The sequence below is a fragment of the Chlamydotis macqueenii genome, chromosome 14 (genome assembly GCF_036417535.1).
Source record: "Chlamydotis macqueenii isolate bChlMac1 chromosome 14, bChlMac1.mat, whole genome shotgun sequence".
NCBI classification, from domain to species: Eukaryota; Metazoa; Chordata; class Aves; order Otidiformes; family Otididae; genus Chlamydotis; species Chlamydotis macqueenii.
Window position 1 is genome coordinate 15,671,557 of NC_141569.1, and position 20,313 is coordinate 15,691,869.

The following is a 20,313-nucleotide window of genomic DNA, read 5'->3' on the forward strand; positions in this document are numbered from 1 at the left end:
ACTCCTCGTAGTGCCCGAGTGTCAGCAGGCATGGCACGGCCAGGTTTCAGCTTTGAGTCATCAGGTGAAAGAAGCCTGGTCTGGGGCCTGTAGTGACTAGAAATCATTACCTCCTGTTGGCTGCTTGTCTTCTGCAAGATGAATTTGCGGGCTTGATCCATTTTCCCCAACATAAATGCATAAAACGCCTACGCGTATGGCTTGTATTAGCGTGTCCTCATTGGCAATTTCTCTGAAGGTGAACCAAGCTGGGGAGAACTGGGGTGCTTTAACCAGCTGCAGCTCACCTGGCCCGTTGCGAGGACAGGTAGAGCAAAGGAGCAGCAGAGCAGGGCGCTGGTCTTGCTCATCCAGTCAGGACATCCTCTGTTCAATCAGATGGTGCTTCCTCAACATTTGCAATAACCTTGGATTTGTAAAACTGGGATATTTTGTCCTTCTTTCCTATAAGCGGCTCACTCATTTTGCTTTCTAGGGACGTGTACTTTAAGAAAGTGGACCCTTGTTTCACCTGCTGTGAGCCAAAAGCTTCCACTGAAATCACAGCTCTGGAGATGCAGGGCTCACAGGAGCAGGGGCCCTTGGCTGTGCGGGGTCTCTCCCGCAGCTGCGGGTGTGCGGGGCAGGACCCGGCCGCGGTTTACACCGCAGGGCCGAGCTCCCCGCGGCCGCGGAGCAGGGCGGGGGGGCGGGAGGGGATTTCGATCAGCACGGCTGCCAAAGCCAATTATCAGGATGAGGACGATATAATTATATTAGGGAACATCTGTACTTCATTAAAAGCCCTCCCGGGGCGGATTCACGCCCGGCCACGTTACGCACAGGCGCTTCCCACCGCTCCTCGCCACCCCCCCTGCCTTTACCGCAGCACGGCCGCCGCCGCCCCGGGAGCAGCCAGCCCCGCTCCGGCAGCTGCACCGCCCCGGGGCCGCGCCCGGCTCCGCTCCCCCCCCGCCCCCCACCCCGGGGCGGCTGCACCTGCCTCCGCCGCCGGGCCGCCCCTCCCCGCCGCAGCCGGTCCCATCCCGGGCGCGGCGGGCAGGCGGCGCTCTGCGGCCGGGCTGCGCTGGGGCTCCGGGGCGGCGCGGTCTCCTCTTCCTCCTCCTCCTCCTCCTTCATCTTCTCCTCCTCCTCGGCGGCGGGCAGATGCGGCGGATTCTGGGGCGGCTCTCGCCCGCAGCGGGCTCCCGTCCCCCCGCCGCCCCCATGGACGGCAGCGGGGGCAGCAGGCGCGCGTAGCTCGGTGAGTCCCGCCGGGGCCAGTCCCGGTCCCGTCCCTTCCCCCAGTCCCCTGCGCGCCGGCAGCCCGCACCGCGCTGCCGCAGCCGGGGATGCTGCCTCCCTCTCCCGCGCTCCTCCGTTTCCTTCCCTCCTCTGTCTAAAAATGCTCCTTCCACGCGTGTTGGCGGGGGGCGGGGGGGCTGGGCTGCAGGGACCGGCTCGCCGCCCGGTTCTGCCACCTGCTCCCTGCGGCGCGACTCCGGCTGCGGCTCCGGCTCCCTTCGGGGGCTGCTCCCTCCCGCCGGGATGGGCTTTGGGAGCGGGGCCGCGGCGAGGGTCCTGCCTTCCTCGCTGTTAGGGGTCCGGGGCTTAGGGTGGGTTGCAGTTGGACTCCCAAACATTTTTTTTCGGGGTCAGACTTTAGCAATATCAATCTTGGAGTTATGTTCTTTCAGCTAAATTGAATTTAAACTGACTCAGCGGTTGTAAGAAGCTCAGGGAAAAATGTCAGTTTAAGGACTGTTTTCTTTACCTTGGGTTTGAAGATCTCTCTCTGTATATTCGGTAATGATTTCTTTTTCTAAAATAATTTTGTTGTGCTTTATTTACTCCTGGAATTTAACAGTCCTCCAAGATGGACAGGCTTGTTAGAGGCTGAAATAATCAGCTCCAAGGCACAGGCAGTGCCCTTGGTCGTAACAGGTGCAATATGCATATTCTTATGAACAATGAAATGGTTTCAGCACTCAGGTTTATTTGTATGCTCTGCATTTCTGTGACTCTGAAGAAATTGTCACGCTCTGTTACGTCAAAGATGCGCTTACAGCACGAGCGTGGCCGTAGTACCCAATTAACAGGATGTGGGAGCAGCTGCACGGACCCCGTCAGTGGTGGCTTTAATACACGGGCTATTCCTGGGGGGGCACTGTATTGCTTGGGGCGTTTTGGTGGCTTGTGCGAGGACCCACGCTGGGCACTGGTCCTTCAGCGATGCTCTGGGACAGCATGAAACGCTGGAGATGAGGGGGAAAAGAGAAGCGTGGAGGAGGAACCAATTGCGTCCGGTTGTATTCTCTAGACTCGATGGTCCTTTGATACAGTTCCCTGCCCCTGTGTTTTCTGAGTAGGGTGCTGGTGGCACATCTTGTGTTGTTACTGAAACCTAAAATACTGACACTTGTATTCCACAGATAGCTTTGTCCTGGCACACGACCGCAGGCTGGGTCACACGTTATCTTGCCACGCGATCACGTTTTGTCATTGTTTTAGTAGCACGAAGGGCTACATGAGGCTAAAATCCAGAGTGACTCCACACTGGTAATTGACTTAATGGCAGTCGTTCTGAGGTTAGAGCTGTAGATCAGAAGGAAATTAGCTTGGATTTTAATTGTTACTCTCAAGGCAATGTAGCACAAAAGGTGTATTCCAGCAATCCTTAACTGGGTTCAGCTCCTGTGCTCTGTGGTGCAGTCAGTGGCACCTGGAGGTGTCTCTGCCATCCTCAACACTGAGAGATGCACCTTGCTGGTGCTCGGCTTTCCAGGACTCTCTGATTTGTTAGGGATGGGAGGAGGAGTGGATTGCCTATGTAGGATGGGGAAGGATAACTGCATAAAGGGGTGAGGATGGGGAATGCATTCATTTGTTACCCTCTGGCTCTTTATAGATTACAACAAAGAAACAGTAGAGCACAGGAGGAGTCAAGGCTCTAGCCAGGGGAAAGAGCCTGGCAACAAAGGTCTGTTAGAGTTGTCCTCCCCTGTGTTAGTAGGGGAGACACAGGATGAAGCAAAGGCACCAGAGAAGTCCAGGAGGTCTTGGCTTGTTGTCAGAGACACTCTGAGATTGCACAAGCTTGGAGTTATGCCTTGTAGCTTAAGGCTCATGAGAGACAGTGCTGCTTCCTCTGGGAAGATGGTGAGAAAGAAAGTCACAGTGGTGTCTTCTGGGGCATTCCATCCTCTCTAGAGGGTTTCCTCAGCAGTGGGATCTGCCATGCTGATGAGTGCAGTGGTGGTGAACTTTGTGTTGTTCTGCAGTGCTTACAAACCTTGGAACAGGAAAGTGTCTTGCAAAGGAGCCAGAGAAACAAACCCAGCATTTCTACTGCTATGTTAACTTCTCTTGGACTACTTACAGACTTAGTGTTGTAATTCCATCCCTGCTGGTTCTTGGTTTACGGCAGGTGAAGGGAGGAACGCACTTCTGCTTCCCCTGAGGCAGGCGTTTTGTATAGTTCTAATTCAGCCAAGTGAGGAAGGTAATTACCTTGTTAACCCTTTGTAAGATGTGACTGACACAGCTCCCTCTAGTTTATTAAGCTAAAAGTGGTGTGTACTGTTAAAATACAGCACGTTTCAGAAAAATCTACTAGTTAAGGAGAGAACGTTTCTCTTATACCATCAAGTCAACTTTACCTAATGATGTTCAGTTGAAAGGATTTAAAGTGTTATTTACTCAAATTTGGGGACAATAGTCTTAAAGGATTCTTTTAAAACCCTTTAAAATAATTAGCAGCCTTATTTAGCATCTTGGGCAATTTACACCACTGAGAGTGATTTGTCCTTTTCACATGGCTGGCGAAGCGTGATGTGGCTGTAAGCTGGATAATGTTTACGGATCTGCTAGAGCAATCAGGCTCTGGATAGTGGTCCTTTACTCGCCTGAGGCTTTTCTTGCTATACACGCTTGTTTAACAGAGTTTTGAAAATCATCTCTGGAAGCCAGTTATGCTGCAGATGCTGATCTGGTCAGGGATATGTCCACGCTGCAGACACAGATGTAGCTTGAAGCGCTCTTTGCTCTGCAGGAGCGTGTCTGTGTGTGGAGCTCAGCGCACCCTGATGCTGCTCGTGCCGTGCTGAGCTCACCTGTGCACGAGAAATGCTGTGTCCTCGCTGCGCTGGTTTGATGCACCTGCAGGAAATGAGTCAAGGTGAGACTGATGCAAGAGCAGAGGCTTCTGGACACCCCAGCCAGTGAGCGTAGCAGACCAGTTGCCCCAAGCCGTTATCTAGGCCAGGAGTTTAGCAGGATGTAAAAACAGGTTAGATGTTTCCGATAGCTAAAATGAGAGACAGCAGTGTGTGTTTAAAATGAACAAAGCTTTAGGGGGAGGTCTAAAGCCTTTTGCTCAGTGTTTCAGTTGCTCTCTGATGCAGAGAGTTAGGAGAAGATGCTTTCTAGGTGCTGCTGATGGTTGCTGCAAGGCACATGGTGTTTGTGAGGTCTGAGTGGCGGTGCCTGTCTGCTGAGGAAGGCCTGTTCTCTCACAGTGGACAGTTAATAAATGAAGGAATTAACAGTAGCAAATGAATTCATAATCATAGGTTTAAATCTGTGTGATGAGTTCCTTAGTAAACTACTTTTTGTTTTGTTTTGGTTTGGTTTTTTTCCCTCATTTCCATGGTCAAGGTCTGCTCTGCCCCATGGAATAGTAGTTCAAATACTCTGAGGTGCTTCCTTTAGTAGCATCGCATGGGTTATGTCAGAAATGTTCTGTCTAAGCAAACTCACTCCAGACACTTTTCCCACCTGCAGGTTTCAGGGATGCAGAAATTTAGCAGGTGTGTAGCAAAGGCCTTTCCTCTGCTGGTCAAATATTTGCTCATGTCCTAAATATAACTTCTGGGAATTTGTGTTTGTTTTGGAGCTGGGGAACACTTTTCTCTTTTACGCTCTTTATAGATTCAGAGGATTTAAGCATATGATTAACATTAAACATGTGAATATTCTCCCCGGACTCATTTTTTTGGATCAAAGGCAGAGTACTCTGTATGTTGAGAGGATGGAGTCCGCAACCACTAAACCCAGGGAGCTGATCTGCCGCAGTGCTTGTCTAAAAAGAGTGTATGATATGAGTACTTTGGATTTATGTCTGTCTGTGCCCCAAATCCCTCTGCTAACTGCCTTCTTGATGTTCCTTATCTACAAAGTGCTTAAAAGTATTAACAAACCTTTGTGATGCTGCTGCGACATGTTGTTATCCCCGTTTTCCAAGAGGAGATGCTGAGAGAGCTTGGTGATCTGCTGAGACCACTGCAGGTTATGGACAAAGCTGGGCATTGAACTATCAGCCTTTCATTCCCAGCCCTGTGAGGCAGGGGCAGCAGCACAGCTCTCTGGCAGTACTTGGTTAAACACTGCCATCTTTCACACCATCCCCAGATTTCCATGTCTACACAAAGACTTCTCATATCTTCTACTGGATCAGACTCCAATCCAAAATACAGTCTGTCTGCAGGAGTGAGTAGTGGGCTTGTCAAGGGCAAGAAAGTCAGAAAATTTAGTATCCATCCTAGCTCTCTCTTGCTGGATGTTGTGAGGAGAGCTGGTGTGTCAAGGCTCCTGTAACCTGAATGGTCACATCTTGGAGAAAGAGGGATTTTTCCATCTTCTCTCCTCTAAGTGCAGCGATTCTTGATTTCTCACTGATTTAAAAATACTGAAAATGCCTCTGCAGAGCAGAGACTGACTCCATGCGTATAAATACAGACACACTAGGTGTGTATGCCTATGAGCTGGCAAATGCAGTTTCCAAATCTGAAGTTTGTGTAGCATCACTTTTGGCTCTGAGTTGGTGTTTTGTTTTCTTGTGCTTCATTTCCTTAAGTTCAAAGAATTTCTCAGCAGAGAATGGGCAGATTTCAAACAGGGAAGAATGTGCTTTGCACCCATCTTGCGTGGCGTTGTTTGTACAGGGCAGCACGGAGGTGAGGGGCTGGCACCTGCCTCTGTTGCGGCTCTGCCCTTTGTCAATAAGACCTGGACCGCTGCGGGATGCTGGGGTTCTGGGAGCTGCGGTGGCTGGGCAGGCTCGTGCTGGATCCAGGAACCCTGACAAAGGCAAGCTTCCATGTGTTTTGAAGTTTTCCTTTAGGAAATGCCATGAATCGAAATCCAGTGTTTTGTACTGTAAAGCAAGTGACAAATTTGCAACAGTTCTGGAGTTTCCCGCAGGATAGCAATCTGGTGTACCTGCACGTACAAACACGTGTCGGGGACAGGCAGGCCCTAATTGGGAATTTGCCACCATTGCGTGCTTTGTGAATGAACCACTACCATCCCCAGCTTTTGCATGATTATAGTGGCTTCTCTCCCTCTTTCCTTTTATCCTCCATAGGGAACCTGTGTAATTCCGAACCAATGCTCCCTTCCATAAATGACCCAATCAGTCTCCATCACTGCTCGTTAGATCAGAAACTTCATTAGTTAATAGCAGTGCTGTTCTTCCTTTTTGTCCCTACTGCAGCCAAGCTCATGGCATTTACCGGCAGACTTGTTAGTCATTAATATTCTTTGTATTCTTCATCTTTGGCTTCAGAAAAGAAGGCCTTTCATCTTTTGCCTTGCTATGTTTTTTAGAAGAAGCCAAGTTTGACTGGAGGAAAAAAAGAAACCAAAAAAACATTTCTCTCCTGCTTTCTTATAAGCTTCCAAGCAGTCTCCCTGCTGACTTTGTACTTTCACAGTAGACAAACATTGACTTTGTTTCTGCAGAATATAGCTGGTTTATTTTTCTCTTGGTTTACGTTTTTGGTTATTCCTCAGCAGCTTGACAGGACAGGATCAATTAGCAGCAACTGTCTATTTTCCTGAAATTCTCATTCTTTCCACAATTTTTCAATCAGGTTTATTGTACCTTGTGAAGGGTTTCCCTGGTTTGGAGCCTAGAAGGTTACTACTAGATTGATCTGTCAAGAATGCTCTTTTGTTTAAAAGAAATCAAGATGCTTATACCCAGGAATGTGTTTTAACTCTGCCTGCCTGGGCTGAAATGTGCATGGGCAAGTACAGTAATAAACCATGTTCCTCAGTTGGGGAAGGCTTGCTTTCCACCACTAAATGCTTGCTAGTTGTAAGTGGTCAAATCCAGAGCCTTTGCTAATCTGCGATGCCAACTCGAAGGGAGATACGGAGGCACAGCACTTGATCTCTGTGATCGTATGAAATCTTGCAGCTCATTTCCAAAGAGCAGGACCAAAAGCAAAAAACTTTTTGCCTGGGCTGTATGTTTTGATTGTGGCATAAAAATAACTTGAGGTTCATTAAATGCTTTTTTTGAATGTGCAAGTAGTTCATATCCATTCTGCTCAGGTTTCCTCACTCCTAGCTCTGATGCAGTGTGTATCACAGTGCGATCATTAAGTGTGATTACCACATTTTTGACCTATTTAAAAGTCTCTGGCTGTGAAATTCCAAAGATTCTAATTTAAGCTATAAAACAGATTATTAATGTGCCGTCGCTTACACATTTCATGGCTCATTTCCTGATTACAGCGATTTTGAACATGTGAGTATGTGAGTATAATCTGTTCCAATGCATGTGCATAAACATCGTATACCATATACAGCCTGGTCATCTGGGCTTGGGGCTCGCGTTCCACGTACCTTCTACAAATTAAAGCAGATAGAAGAGAAAGCCACAAGTGTAAGAAGCTACAGTGTTCCACGTTGGTGCTGGCAAAAGGCTTGATGTTTTCTGCAGGGCTGGAGCTCAGGAGAGGGTATAGGAATGAGCCTCATGCTCATATAGAAGTTGGGTGAGAGAGCAGACTTCAGGAACATCTTCACACATCTTGCTTTGTCCTGCGAGCTGGAGAAGGTGCCCTCTGAAAGCACAGGGCCTGGTGGCCATCCCTGGATTGCTGCCGGGGACGTTAGCTGTACTGAAGCGAGAACACAGGCAAGGTGCTACAGGCACTCAGTGGGTCTGTGGAGAACAAAGATGACTGTTGAGATCTTTGGATTGTTTTTTTTTTTATTTTTCCATCACTTCACTCAAATCTATCATCTTGTTCATGGAACTGAAGCTGTGCAGAGCTTCCTTATGCATGTGCACAGAAAGGGGTTTGGGGTTACAGTTACATGGGTCACTTATGGTTCGGCCATTAGGATGACACAGCGTGATATAACTCAGCAAGGTTACGGGTGCAAGTGGATCCAATAGAGAAATTTAGTTTGAAAGATGAAGAGCGTGTGAAAGTGGTGTATAAATTATCCTGTGACCTAGTCGCTGCGTGAGGCCTGAATCAGTGAGGTACTGCTGTGCACGCTTATGTTGGTGCATACGCAGAGAAAAGCTTTTGTCTCACTAAGTTTTGTAGGATTAGTTACGTCAGATACGGGTATCTGCCTCCACATTGGATCAGCAGTGATTTTATACAAGTTTGGGGTGCAGGTTGAAAGCAAGGTCTGGAGCAGAGCAAGGTGAGGTGGGGCCCTTCTCTTTCAGGATGTGGGGCAGAACACAGATGAACCACTCGCGCCTTGCACGCACAGCGTGCGAGAGGTGAGGAGCAGGCAATAGGCCGTGATCTTTGTCCCTGCTAAGGAGCAATGTCCCCTGGCATTTTCTGTCCTGCTCTGAGGAGAGGAGGTGGAGGGAGAGGTGCAATTATTGCTCCCCATCTCCGAGTGCTGCTGGAGGACGAGGTTAGCAGCATCTCGTGGCTGCAGTGGTGCCAAGAGCTGGATTTGTGATCCTTTCAGCCTCCGTGGAGGCTGCCTGTACAAGCCTTCTGTACTTGTTCTGTGCGTCAGGGATAGGATTTGTGGTTTTCCTGGCGTGTGCTTATGTTAAACAGCATTTCAGATGTTCAGTGCGTATTGTTTTAAAGCACCCAGAATACAAAATTTATGAAGGCAAAGTTGCTGCCCTTTGTTACTCAGTTGCTGGAGATGATCAGGATCCTTCTGTTTGGCTCGCAGATGAGAAGTTGGTTGTGAGGCTGGCTAAGGCCCGGCAGAAGGTACCATCACGTAGTGTACAAAGCTGGCAGAGCATCAGCTTGTTGTTTGCAATTGTCGTACTTCTTAATGTGGTGTAGTAAATTATAAATGTACACACACACCTACGGAACAGTTCATTCATAAGCTGCCGGATAGCAGCATGCATTTTGAAATTGCTGTTTTGGAGTTTGTTTTGATTCCTGGGATAACTTCATTAACTGATACTACGCATTTCTTAAAAATAAATAGATCACATAGGAGCCGTGTGTCCATTAGTGATTCTGCTAATAAAAATTTGGTTATTTTTTTTTATTCCGTGGAAGACCTTCTCTGCAGCAACCTTTTTGTTCTTTATGGCACCGTTATTAGGTAATTTCAGGAAGGTCATTATTTGCAAATTGATGTGCTCTGGGGCTTAGAAGGATGTGCCACAGTGTCATGTAGACCAACAGAAATATTTAAGAGTGTAGATTGTTAGGAAAATGTGCAAGGGATTTGTATAAATAGGGATGGTTACCACTAAGCCCCTCTCGTGGCATTACTTATATGCCTCTCTCCTGGGGTTTAGCAGCGATCCAGTTTGTGTAGTGAGCCAACTGTCTTCCGAAGTGGAACCGCAAGTGACAGCAGAATTATGATTAAAGGGCAGGCAGTACTGATGGTGAGCCCAGCACAGAATACAAGCCTGGCTGTGGGTAGGAGAATGTGCCCATCTAATAAGCGGCTTAGCTTGGTGTGTTACTGTGAAACAGGAAGAAGCACGGAATATGGGATGTGAATAGCAGGCTGGATTTCCCTGTCACTTCGTGTTTGTGTTCCTGGAGCTGCCCTGGCTGAATTACACCCAAGTGAAGGAGAGGTGGATTTGCACTTCTCAACACTTTTTTTTTTTTTTTTAAGTTTGGAAACAGCACGGCAGTATAATTTCTTTGTTGTAGCCCTAGATTTGATGCTTTCATATCAGATAAAATGTGCCAGTCAGACTAACTGGTCCAAGTGTTTTGTTTTTCCTGATCAGATGCTAACTGCTACAACTTCTTTAAAGTAAACTAGAACTCAGTTAAAGAAAGTAGGTGTTGTTCCTTTCTCATTAAGGACAGTTGGACTGGACCATTAAAGGCCAGTGTCAGCAGAGATATTGGCAAATATGAAGGCCTGACACACAGCATTTTGCAGTCAATAAATCAGCAATTGCTATCTACACACCAGCAGATCTAGCAAGGGTTTGAGTGTCTTTGAGATTGAGAGGGCTTGTCTTGAGTATTGCTGCTTGAAGTTTTCTGAAATTGGTTAAATTGAGATAAATCTAGTAACTTGTTCGTGTCCATTGGAGTTGCTCAAAATTTATGTTCTTTGCCGAGAGCAGACTGTGGCCTGCTGTGCTTGGATAGGGGAGATCAGGAGCTCTTCCCCATGGGCTATAAAGAGCCTGCCGAATGTTTGTGTTCAACCAGCCACTGAAAGAGTATTTCCAAACTGCTTTAAATCACTTCCTAATCATTTCTGTTATGGATTGCCAGGTTTTACTTTTTGTAGATTTTTATGTGCATGAAATTTCCTTTTATGATTGTCTCTCTTGCCTCCCCTCCCGGCAGGATTCTCCTCCTTTACAAGCCACGTCCAAATATCTCAGTGGAATGTAGCGGAAAGAAAAGCCTATTGTATAAGGCTGTGTGTATGGGTGTTTCAGCAAGAAGCACAAGAAATCTGAGGTTCTGTCTTGCACACCTTCTATCTTGATGCTTTGACAGGCCCCATTTTAAAACTCTCATGGCAAGTGATTTTTTTTGAGCACATGTGGAGAGGAATGTGTGAAGTGCTTGAGATGGTAAGGACTGGGAAGACGCATGACAACTGCTTTGTGTAAGGTGATCTGAGGAGCAAATGGTGCCTTGGGATGACAAATGGAGTGGCGGAAGTGCAGCTGGTCTGCACGGGCAGTTCGATAACGGAGGTACAGCGGAGCAGCTCAATGAGTCTTCTGCAGTGCTAAGAGTAATAAAAATGCATTTGCTCTCAGCAGATGAAAAGATTTTGTGTGCTAGTCAATATGAAAAATTTCCTGTTTTGGTTTGAGCTTTCTTATAAATGAATGATATAATTCTCATTGATTTAATTAAATCAGGCGCCAGGGTCTTGATTTGCAGCTTTCTGGTAGTGGTTTTATAACTAGAAGATTTTTAGGTAAACAAATAGCCTCTATTTTCTCACTTGCTGGGTGGGGTATCTGGCGGTAATTAGTGCATTTATCAAGGCGTCCTTCCGTGTTAGAGACAGGCTGTTATCCGCTTTTGATAGACGGAAACAGAGGGACGGTGAGATTGTGGGACTTGTCTAGAAGCTGCTGTGTGATGTAGCAGAGCACAAGAGCTAAGTGCTGGCACCCTAAAAACCAGACTGGTCCCCTGAATCTTGCATCACTCTTTCTTTGGGTTATATTGTCTTTACCCTTTCTTGAGAGGGCAAACACGTACTGCGCAAGGCTGGCACTGTGCCCTGCACCGGGCTCCCAAAGGCAGGCAGAGAAGGGCGGGTGGTGACCTGTCCCATCAGCGCCCCGGGATGCTTCGTGATGGGGGGAGCAGGAGCCATTTGGCTGCAAAGGGGAAAAGAGATCTGCTTCCCATCTTTCATCATGATGACTGCAGAAACTCTCCCTCGCTGCAGACCTTCCTCTGGAGCTTGAAGACAAATTGTAGTCCTCTGCAAAGGCTTGGGAAAGCCGATGAGCATGGTGTTCCAGCCTCTGAATAAAGAGCACAGTTAGGAACCCGGTGTTCGTTCCTGTCGAGATGCGGTTTGCACGCTGCCTGGGGACTCTGAGCTTGCACTGTCACTTGAAAGAGTGCATCTGGACTGAAGGCAGGAGCCAGCCAGGGGTGTCCCAGAGGGACAGAGAGGGGAACCAAAGCAAATGGTAGAGAAAGTAGTGAAAACTAATTGTTACAAATTAGCAGGTCCTGCTCTCAAACTGCCTCCCAGGGGAAAGGTGTTTGGAAAGGCATCACTTGGGTCTTTCACGTGGCTTTGGCTGAATTCCCCACGGTGACTTGGAGCTGAGAAGGGGAATGGGCTTGCCTGATTTCTTTCACAATTACTGTAGATAGTTTCTGGTTTCCACAGCACCAGAGCCATGAATCCATACACTTGACCTGCGTGGCCAATTCAGTGGGAAAACACCCCCCTGCCCATGCTTGGGGCCAAAGTCCTGGTCAGTAGAGCTGGGCTGGCATGGGCTGGAGCAATTGTCCTGCCCATGTGATGAAAATACAGATGGCCTCTTCCCTTTCTGCACCTACAAAATGAACGCTGTGGGTCCAAGGCACAGCTCAGCCCTCAGTTACCCGTATTGGTTCATGACACCAGGGAGTGAGGCCAAGGTCCTCCTTTATCAAGAGGCCAGCTTTAAAAACAAAAACCAAAACCCATCAGCTTTTATGTTGGCTTATCTCCCTGCTGTGAAAAAGGACTATTTCGTTCACATGAGACTGTGTGTAGTTCCTTCTGCATGCTGTGAGTGCTTAAAATATTGAAAAGTTTCTAGTAGAGTAGAAGAGGGCTGGGTTCATTACTAGCAATGGAAGAGATCTTTTGCAAAGATGTGAGCTAATATGAAATATCAGTAGAAATGCAAACAGTCTTTAGTCTGGAATATTATAGAGCAAAGGCAGACCAGTGCATGCAGCTAACTTTGCTTGGTATTATCCCTGCACTAACGAGCAGAATCCCTAATTTCCTCATTTAAAAGTATTTGACCCTGAGATATGAAAGTATGTCAAGGAGGTGACTTTTAAATCATGGAAACTTGTGTTTCAAGACTCAGTCAATATCTGTATTTATTTGTATGTATCTTCTTATTTCTACTAATTACTGTGTCAAGTAACTAGTTTAGTAAAACCAGCTTAAAAGGTAAATGACAGTAAAATCTTGGGAGGAAAATAGTGTTTTCCTACAACAGGACCAGAGGAATTTGTGCCCATGAGTTAATTTGCAGACCCTTTGAGCCTCCCACGATTGGTATTTTTTTTCATAAAAACAAAGATGCTGTCAGTGCAAGTCACCATTTCCCCAAAAGGGTCATTTACCTTTCATAAAAAAATAATAAAGAACTGTATAAATATTCTCCATATGCTGCTACTGGATTGTATTAGTGAAATATGTCAGTGTTTGTGGCGTGTGCAGCCCCACGTTTTATGACACCACTTGAAAAATGCAAGACATTCATATGAGTTATTTGGAAGATGGTGACAAGACTATTTGGCATAGCTGTGTCTTACAGAGAGCATTTTCAAGAGAAACACGTGTGACTGAGCATCACCAGTGCTGGGGTAGCAGACTTCAGCCCATGTGCTGCAAGAAAGATGGCTATGGGGCTTTCCAATTTGCTGGATTTGTTTTTCCAGTATGACCTGTGGGACTGAGTACTTACAGGGACCAAGCAGATAGCTATTAAGATATTTTCTGCTTGGCTTCCAGAGACCTGAAAGCAGTTTTTCTGACAGCTTATGTTGTATTGCGTCTCTACCATACTGAGGTGTTTCCCATCCATGGCTTTACTGAGATTCTCAGATCATCTGTGTGTTGCCAAGACTTATCATGGAGCTCAGTAGTAGAAATGTGGACACAGAAGAACCTGAGAAAGTTAATCTTTGACCTCCTGAGCAACCTAGACTTTAGGTTAGAGCACGTTGTGAGGCATCAGGTGTACAGGGGTTCACACTTGAATGGAGCCATTTGCGTTGGTGACCAGAGCCGGGTTTTTCCGAGCCAGAAGAGCAAGGGTGATTGGGGCAAGCGGGGTTTGGATTGGGTCACGACAGGATGCCATGGCTGAGGAGCAGGTCACCCCAGCCGCCCTCTCCTCTGAAGCAGTTATGCTGTGCCCTCCCCATCCAATACAACGGGGACAATTTATAGTAAAGAGCAAGGAAGAAGCAGCTTCTGCCTGCGTCTTTTTATGATTATATCTACTCCCTGAGCCTTCACTGTACTATCTCCTTAAATCTGTGAGCCTGACAGTTTTGCTTTAGCACAGTTGACTGTATTGCTGTCCTGGGTCGCAAAAGAAAAGCGTGCACTTGCAAGCCTGCCACAGGCTCCCTGAGAGACCTGGAGTACATCTCCCAGCGTGCGACTGCCCGCTTCAGTTCTCCCTTTCCACACAGCTCTGTTTTGAAGAGTGAACTATGGCGAGGAGAAGTTGCTGTGTGCAAATTTGAGATGAAACCTTTTCTTTCCAACATCTTCCATTTGCAGTACTCAAAAAGTGGTTGTGGTTTCCCAGCTGTGGACTCTGGCTAGGAAAACGCCCGGCCTGAGGGCTGGGGGTGTTGAGGCGTTGCGCGTTGTCTCTAGGTGCAGCATTCACGAAACAGCGGGCGATGGGATTGACAAAACCCGTGGGCAGGTGATTTGTACTGCAAGCAGCAGCACGAAGTGGGGGCTCTTCTGGTCAATGAATATTGACCTTCTCCTGTCTGACAGCGAGTTGTATCCTGCTCTGCAAACGAGCATCTCCATGAGAGGCGGTGCTGCTTGTGGATTCAGTAACTTGTGCCTGGGTGATGAGTGGGCTCCATAAAGGGCTCCACTGGTCACCCAATAGTTGGTGCCATGCAGTATGATTATTTCTTTTGGTTTTTCAGTTCTAATTGTTTAGCTCTTGAAAGCTAAGAGTCTTTACTCCATGCTAGATGCTTTTCTCCAACTACCCACGTTGCATTTTGTACATTACAATATTACATTAAAGAATTGATGTAATAAATTTGTGCACATGGTGTTCCCTAAATTCAGCTCTATCTGTGGCAGGAGTTCCAAAGGGCACATACGTTTCAGAAACATTGTGACTGCTGCATAAAATGGTAATTTTAATGCATGGAAGATCAGCTTCTGGTGTATTTTTATTAGTGCAGATGAAAATTACTATGATCGTTCAAGTAGGGCGTAAAATAAATATCTCTAATCTCATTCCATGAGGAATATTAACTTCAAATTTTGTATTTCTTTTCTTTCTCAAACCACTGTAAAATGCTTCATATGTGAATTTAGTGTCTGTTCTATCATGTTTATGGAGGAATATTTCTCTTTTTCTGTTTTCATGCTCATAATAGGAAATGTGTATTTTCATTTCTGTAGTGGTTTATGCAACGTAAGTTCCAGTTCCTTTGGTCAGGAAAAAGTCTAAGTTTTTATCCAGAGAACAGAAATGTGCATTTATCCCAATGGACAAAAGCCTGTTGGGAAGTGCTTTCCCAAATAGGACACTGCAGGTGATTTAAATTTAAATCCACCAAGACTGAGAAATCAAAGATTTGCTACGAGCAAGAATACCCAGGCAGCCAGGGCTTGCGGAGCGGGCAATTTCTGCCCTTGTTTTCCTTTTACCCCCTACAGATGAGGGCCAATATGGTCCTGAAGACTTTCTAGATACACAAGTAGTTACTTGGAAAGCAGACTGTAAATTAAGGTTCTGGGGAGCATCCAGGTGCTTGCGTCTCTACTTGTTTCCCCAGCTATTTTGGCACAAGCTGTGGGGAGGATAAGCCCTCTGTAGGCTTCAGCCGTATCCTGTCTGTGACAGGTTAATCTTTTGCCCACGTCCACGCCTCGGGGTGGCTGACAGCATGAAACCAGGCCTGGAAATGGAAAGTAGAGCTCCTCCCTGCTCCATTTCAGGGGTGGCACGTTGTAGGAGATGAGGGGTAAGATGTGTCCTAGCCGCTGTAGCGTACGTACCTGCTGTCCCACTGCTGTACAGTCCTACTCATTCTCTTAGTGTGCAAAATCTGTGTTAATTGATAGCACTGGCCATGCCAAACAGATCACTGAGGAAAAAGTGATGATAGCATTGTGAGAAAATAGTAAAAGGCCTTGAAGAGAATCTTAAAGGATTCAAGTAGAACTTAAAGTATTAACAGAAAATGCACATGTAGGTATGTGTGTGCGTGTGTGTAATTGGCAATGCAAAGCTTTTGAATGGGAAATCATTGGTACAGAGGTACAGTTAAGGTTTAGAATGGTTTTAGTTCAAAAAACCACTGGGAAAAGTCAGAGTCCTAAGCAGTAAAATGATGTACTGCAAGGCATTCACTTCTGTGTCAAAATGTTGATTAGACTGAAGGTGGAGTGTGTGCATAGTTGGGTTGTCTGGTAGGAAAGGGAAATTTATTTTGGGGAATGGGAAAAATCACTGAGGGTGCTATAAGAAATTAATATTAATGCTTCTTTCTGAAGGTCTAGAGAGGATTCTTGTGAGTTTTGCTCTGTATTCCAGTTAGCTGGGGACTGTCCTCTGTGTGGGAACAGCTATGCGCAGTCTAAGGGTGAGGAAACCAGTGTGGTCTAAGACTCCACAGGTAGAAGGAAAGTCATGATTCAAAAATATTTATAATGGCAAGGAATTTCACAGCAGAAGTGTCACTTTAGCAGTGTGAATAATTTACCGTAATGAATGTCAAGAGTTTGGTATCCTGGTGAGTTGACTTTGGCTGTTTGTGGTGAGAGAGCTCAGAGAGATGATCCTCAGGAGGTAAGGTAGATGCTTATTATTCAAGAGAATAACTTTAATAGTCTTTCTGTGTCAGTAGCACATAGTCTGGTAAGGATTACCATCTGCTGGCCTAGGGAACAGACACCCGGAGTGCGTGGTCAAGGTGGTGTCTATCCCAAACGATTTGGCTGCCTAGGAGCCCACTATGTGTATCACTGGTGAGCATCCCTTCATCTGGGCTGAGAGCCCTGCTGGCATAAAGCTTTTTTGTAGGCAAGGTTTGGGGAGGAATTTGGAGGAGGTGGCTTTGGGAGTGTTACAGGTTGAGCTGGGGAGAGTCCTTATAAACCACATTGGTCCTGTGACTGGTCTCTCTTCTGTTGACTTTTTTCTCTCAGTGGGTTTAGAGCATCAGGCGCTGGGGGACTGCGACGTCATGTCTCTGTCTTCCAGTGTGAAGTGGGAGCATTTGTGGTCTCCACCACTATCTTGCACTCAAGCTGTGCACTCACCCACTTGATGATAATGCCCAAATCCACCATGGACTTCTGCATAGTGCTGAGGGTGCTCACCCTGTCCGGCCCATACCCACAGTGAGGCATGGTGCCCGAATGCTTAAGCTAACTCCTAGACAAACCAGCTCACACCATAGTTCACTGTTTAAATAAAAGTACACTCTGGTCCCTGGGTACTGGGACAGGCTGAGATGTGATGTCTGCGTGGCACAGTGCAAGGTACAAAGCCAGTTCATGGCTCTATACTACAGAGCGTACACGTGCCCCGAGGGTCTCGTATTCACAAGAGGCAGCTCATCCCTCTGTCTCCTTAGCTTTTCTATAAACCAATAGGCCCAGCTGCTGTGATTTCTTTGGCTACTAAGTGCTTAATCTTTGACTGTACTAATTCCCTTAGGAGATATTAGTATATTTAAGGGTTGCTTGGTCTCCACTGGCAGATACACTGCTTGTATTCCTGGATGAAGATACTCTTGGAATACTTATTTTAGTGCGAACACTCCAGTAGGCAATCTTTTATGCCAGAATAATGGACTTTTGCCCAATTTAACATAATGTACTTTGGAAGTGAAAGTCTGTAGCTTGTTGTACAGGAAATGCACTCATTTACCAAATTCCATTAATTAACTGGCACCTATTTAAGGGAAGTTTTTTCTCTTCTGCGGTGTTTAAAACGTCATCTGTCATGGAAAGTAGCTCTTTTGTTTTTTAGAATTGATCTTTGATTTCACAAGTTATTCCTTCTGCATATTAAAACTATTTTTCTACTACTTCTTGTTATGAAAAAGGGACCTCAGCTTTGGGAATTACAGTTTAAGCTGCTTAGAATTTTGTGGCAGCTCTGCACTCGCTGCCAGGAAGCTGTTACTATGCTCAGGACAGTGCGTCTCTGCTGTTTGATGTAATATTCTACATGATAAAAAACTAAAGGAGCTTTTTTTCTTCCCTATATAGCCCCCAACACTTCTTTGGGGGACAAAATTAATCTTCTGGCTGCCCATCTGCAGAGCTTTTGCCCAAACCAGAGAGACTTAGAAATGCCTGTGCTGCACCAGCTGTATCAGGCAAAACTCATCGCCTTTCCTCGGTGGGCTTTATCAATACAACCATGCAAACGTTTCTCCTTGGCCGTCTCATCTTTGCTCCTTGCCTTGCTTCACTTTGTCGTTTCCAGGTCACTTCTCTTGCCTTTGTCAGCATGTTTAGCATTGCTTCACGTAGGCACTGCCCTCAGGAACACCACTACGCATACTAAATTCAGGTCTGTGACCAAGGCATGAAACGGCCCATCCACTCAGGAGCAAGATACAGCCACAGGGAAGAGCAGACGAGCGGCAGAGCTTCTGGAGGTCAGTTCTCTGCAGCCACGCAAGCCCTTCCTACTGTCCTCCTGGAGTCAGGGTGCTCGGGTGGCCCTCGTACAGGTGCATGCACTGCTGCTGCCAACCCTGGCTGCTCTGACTTGTCTTCAGTGGTGCCTGAGCCAGCCTATTTTAGTAACATAATTATTCACATTGAGCGTAATCAATGAGCCACAGAGCAATCTACTGGTGGCTCCAATCAGTAGAATTACTCGGAAGGATCAAAATGAGCTGCTTTTTCTGAAAATGATGTTCTCATTCACACCAAAAACAAGTTAAAGGGAACTCCATTCTTTATGCATTCTTTATGTGACTCCATACCTGTTCACATAAGTCCTTGTGTTGCTGTAATGTAGGAGTAGGGCTCTGTGTGTGTTTGGGAAGATGTGGGTCCTGAAGGTGTTTGCAGAAGAGGAATACCTGCTGTGGCTGGTACCTGCTGGCATGAGCCTGCTGCTCCCATGCGAATGGGCCGCATACCTTCAGCACCTAACCATGAACGAACGCATGCTGGGTAGGTGAGTCCAAATTACAAAAATACATGGAGGATTTCGGGGGGGGGAGAGGGATTTAGTATGAAAAATGGCACTCCTCTGTGGATGAAGTCCTGCCAAGCAGGCTTACAGCTGTACAGAGGGGAGGCCAAATGTGCACCCTCCATTCGAGCGTGCCTCTCGGCACAGCTGTGGGAAAGTATCACGCGGATTGCCAGCCGCGTGCTGTGATTTTTATGTGTGCATCTCTGCGTGCACTGGTTATGTATTATTCTGCAAACCTGCCTCTGTCTTCTGGCTAGCCTGTAAAAACCGCAGCTTTGTCTCCTCCCCGACATGTGCTGGATGCCACTTTCTCACCAGGAGCGTGGCTTGAAGGTTTTGCCCTGCCCGTGAACTGATGCCAACAGGGACAGCCTCTGTCCTCTTTTGCAGTTGTGCATCTCCTGCCTCTCCCTTGCCTCAGGTCCGCAGGTTGTGCAGCTGATGGGCGCGGACTCCCTGGGCTCATCCTGTGGGCAGTGTTCAGTTTTGATAAGGGGCAGAGCAGTCCTTGGAGGGTTTTTTACCTCTCCGTGTGTTATTTTTCTGCTAGATCAGCAGCTTGAACAGACTCACACCACTTGTCTGCCAGTTGCTGTCTTTGTTGCAAGGAAGGCAACAGGCAGTGGTGGGAGAGCTGGATCTCTCCTTCATGCTGTGCATGGTCACACCAGATTATGTTTAACATCCAACTGCTGTCTTACCTACTTACTGCTTACCTTGGGTGTGCCTGCAAATAGAAACTGCTGAGCTCTTATATGATTATTGTTGGGTTCTGAGTTTCAAAATGCAGCCACAAATGGCTGTTTGGCTTTAAAAAGCTAGAATGTTGTGTGCATGAAGTCATTAATTTATTGCCAGACTCTTACACTGATTGGGGTAAGTGAGAATCAGATGATGGGGATACAAATACTTCCACGCTTTCAGGGACCTCAGTTCCCAAGTCAGAGATTATGTCCAAATGTTCATGGTGTTTCTTCCCAAAATGCCTCATCCCAAAGGGAGTAGCAACCCCTTGCCCATCTTTGGGTACTCATCTCAAGCTCGAGTTTAGTTCCTGTCCCTGGCCATCCTGTGCTGTCCTGCAGAGGTAAGGGGAGCCAAAGCTGAAGGCATTTTAAATTGCCAAAACTCTCTGTATTTTGTGTATTTGAGATCTAGCTGGGAAGGAGGGTTTGTTACTGTTATTTCAAGGTATTGCTTTGGGGGTTTGGAGGGTTTTCTTGCCTTATTTTTAATCCTAGCAATAGCTGTTTGTGATACAGAAAAGCTAGTCCAGGACTCTTGCTGCTCAGGAGAACTAAAGGGGTATTTGAAAAATGTTCAGTTGGGTCCAGTTTTTCAACTTAGTTGAGATCCCTGATTTGGGAGCCTGAAATATGTATGAGAAAGCCAAGATGCACAAGTAACTGGTGTCCCTGAGACACCAGTCTGTCTCGGAGCATGTCTCTGATGTTGCC

At 46.7% G+C, this 20,313-nt stretch overlaps 1 protein-coding gene across 1 annotated transcript in view; it reads left to right on the top strand.

Annotated features, from left to right (window-relative positions):
* The first annotated feature begins 1,119 nt into the window (after positions 1–1,119).
* The window catches only part of RASGEF1C (RasGEF domain family member 1C), a 69,442-nt gene continuing 50,248 nt past the window's right edge, over positions 1,120–20,313 (top strand). Inside the window, exon 1 of the mRNA XM_086759102.1 lies at positions 1,120–1,243. The gene's annotated coding sequence lies outside the window, so the exon portion shown is untranslated. The remainder of the gene's footprint in view (positions 1,244–20,313) is intronic.